This window comes from Belonocnema kinseyi, chromosome 7 (assembly GCF_010883055.1).
Source record: "Belonocnema kinseyi isolate 2016_QV_RU_SX_M_011 chromosome 7, B_treatae_v1, whole genome shotgun sequence".
Classification (NCBI taxonomy): Eukaryota; Metazoa; Arthropoda; class Insecta; order Hymenoptera; family Cynipidae; genus Belonocnema; species Belonocnema kinseyi.
The window spans coordinates 87,657,624-87,660,660 of record NC_046663.1 but is presented as its reverse complement, the minus strand read 5'-3'; positions in this window follow the sequence as shown (position 1 = coordinate 87,660,660).

The following is a 3,037-nucleotide window of genomic DNA, read 5'->3' as shown; positions in this document are numbered from 1 at the left end:
CGCCAATTAGCACAAATGGTAAGTTCCGACAGTGCCTACAAGTGTGCCTACTGGCCGCTAAATGGCAATACCGGTTTCATATGTATACACCTGGTAAACTTGACTGTTCTTAAATCTACCCGAAAATACTTACTTTTTTAAAATACATTTTTCAGTCTGCAAAGCACAAAAATTTATTGACATAAACGGCTTCAAGCTTATTTACGTAGAATACTTTTAACTTTCGTATGACTACTTTTTGATTGCGCTAGCATTTTTTGTTGTTGAGTTGTTAAGCTTCGTTTTCTCGCCGATTGTAAGTAACATCATAGTGTATATTTTCCAAGAATTGTGATGTTTGTTTGTAAATTTGATATAAATTTTGTTTAAATTGTTTTAGTGTAGTTATATAACATATTTGGATTACTTAGGGACGTCCAAACCAAGTCTCGATTCGCGCAGCTGTAAAAATCGTATAAAAAGTAAGGAAATTTGACCAGTTTTAACGCCAGTGAACTTACCGCGTCTTATCACGGTCGCGTTTTTCATGCCCCATCACTATTTCGAATAAATAACATTTAAGAAGCCATATTAGACAATAATATTACATTCACTTCCTAATGAGAAGGCATTGGTTTTATGTGAAAAATAAGTTTCGCGGATTCCATAACATTTCGACGTTTTGAGCCCCCCCCCCCCTGGGCCAGGAAAAAGAGTTTTTATGTCGGTGTCTGTCGTCTGTAAACACGGTAACATTTGAAGAAATTATGGTTAGATTGCAGAATACGGGCGTCACCTCTATTTTGGCAGGAAAACTTTTTTTTGGCAAAAAACTATTAGAATCTTTAGTTGAATGAAAAATAAATCGGTTTGATTAGGCAAACATTAAAAACTATTGTTACCCTTCTTACTATGATGTCTCAAATATGGTTCTATCGCGATATATCGGAATGATCATACTTTACGAGAGGTTGGAAATGGGTAGAGATTTGACCAACATTATTTTTTTTTACTGATCATATGGATGCCTTCCCGCCCCCACGAAACGTTGGAAAAGGGTAGGGTTTTGACAAATTTATTTTTGTGACCTGCCAAAGGGTTGTTTCTGGCCGTTTGGATGTTTAAAAGCACTTAAACGGTGAGTTAAATATGATCATTCTGATATCGTGACATACTCATATTTAATATATCGTAGTAACAAAAGTAACAATAATTTTAAACGTCTCTCGGGTCAAATCGCTTTATTTATCGTCCAGTTAAAGATTCTAATAGTTTGTTGCAGAAAAATACTGTTTTTCCAGCCAAAAAACAGGTGACACCCCTATTCTGCAATTGCACTGAAATTATTCGATTGGATTCCCCCTAGGCACACTTTAAAATTATATGAAAAGAAATTAAGAGTACGTTAGCCAGATTTTTTTGAAGAAAATTAAAAAAGTTAGAGTATTTTGAACATTTTTGAGACCACTTTTTAATATTTGAAATTTTGTTGACAGCTATTTTTAGTCGTTTAAATTACGAACAATTTATCCCAATTTATTTTTTTTTTTGATCACATAAAAATATGATCAAAGTTACAGGATTTTCAAAATCCAAAAACCAAACGAAAATTAACAGCCAAACAATGCGTGAAGTGGAAAAAGTCAAGAGGAGAAAAACGTTACTTTTTCTAGACTCTAGAAGACAACTTTTTAAATTTTGCTAAGAAAAAATCGGAAATTCTAATTTTTATCGCAAAAAAAACTAATGAAAAAGCAATAACTCCATTTTGTAGAAAATAAAGCAAGATACGAAAAGAGACAGTTTGAAAAATTGTGATCCTACAAAAGAATAGCAAATTTTTCCGGAATTACTTTTTTCATAGGATGTTATAGGATAAATTTTTCTCTTATTTTTGAAAAACAACATTGTAAATCAAAAAATTATATTTGAGTACAACGACACAAGCTAAAGTAATCATGATAAATACAATTTGTACTTTATTTTGCAAAATCTAAATACAAAAAAGGCAAATAAACAATGTATTATATTTAATATAAAAGTGTTGAGCATCATGTAGAAAACGCATTTAGCTCGCGTAGCGCGAGATAAATGCATCATCGAGCGCCAAGCGCGAGATAAATACATCCTCAATCGCGCACCCTACTATATGTCGAAAAAATACAGGCACCTCGATTTACGCACAGATTTTCGAGAAAATCTCAGCAGAAAAAAATTCTAAAAATATGAGAACGTGCAATCTGCAGTTGTACAAAAACGTAGAGATGATTCTTGAAGCAAATGACACATTTTTGGCTTTTGACAGTGTTGTATGTATTTTCAATTAGCAAAAAGTTGCATTTGGATCTTTAAAATGTTATTTTCTTTTTCGAAAAATAAAAGACTACGATAATCGAGGCAACCGCATTCTTAGCAGGGCACTTGCTGGCGCTACTGCTATACGCGTGCAATACAACCTTCCCTCGTACTCTGGCTGTTTACACAGTCCCTATCCCTAAGTCCTAATGGAAAAAAACGGATACAATTGCCTCGATTATCGTAGTCTTTTGTATTTTTCCCAGAAGAAAATATTTTTTTAAACATTCATGTGCAACTTTTTGCTCATTGAAAATACTTGCAACACTTTCAGAAGCCAGAAATGTATAATTTTCTTCAAGAATCATCTCTGTAGGACAGATAGTAGGCGCGTCAGAGATCCTATTTAAATCAGTCCTGCCTTATGCGTTTTACAATTGAACTATAACCTAAATTATATTAAAATCTACATTTTCCAATAAATGTTATGTTTGTAGATTTTGCAGTTAATAATATAATACATTTTAACCACAGATAGGGGGTGACACTCAATTTATTGATATTAATTTTATTTTCGAAAACACCAAAAATTGTAAATGTTTCTGTCACGGGTACGGGCTAAAACTAAAATATAAAATTCTGAAGTTAATAAGGAATTATTATTGTTATGAACTGATTAGTGAATAAAAACAAAGGAATTTTAAACGTATCTTCTGTAATATTGCGCCTATCCCTATATATATACAAAAAGTAAATCTTTTTG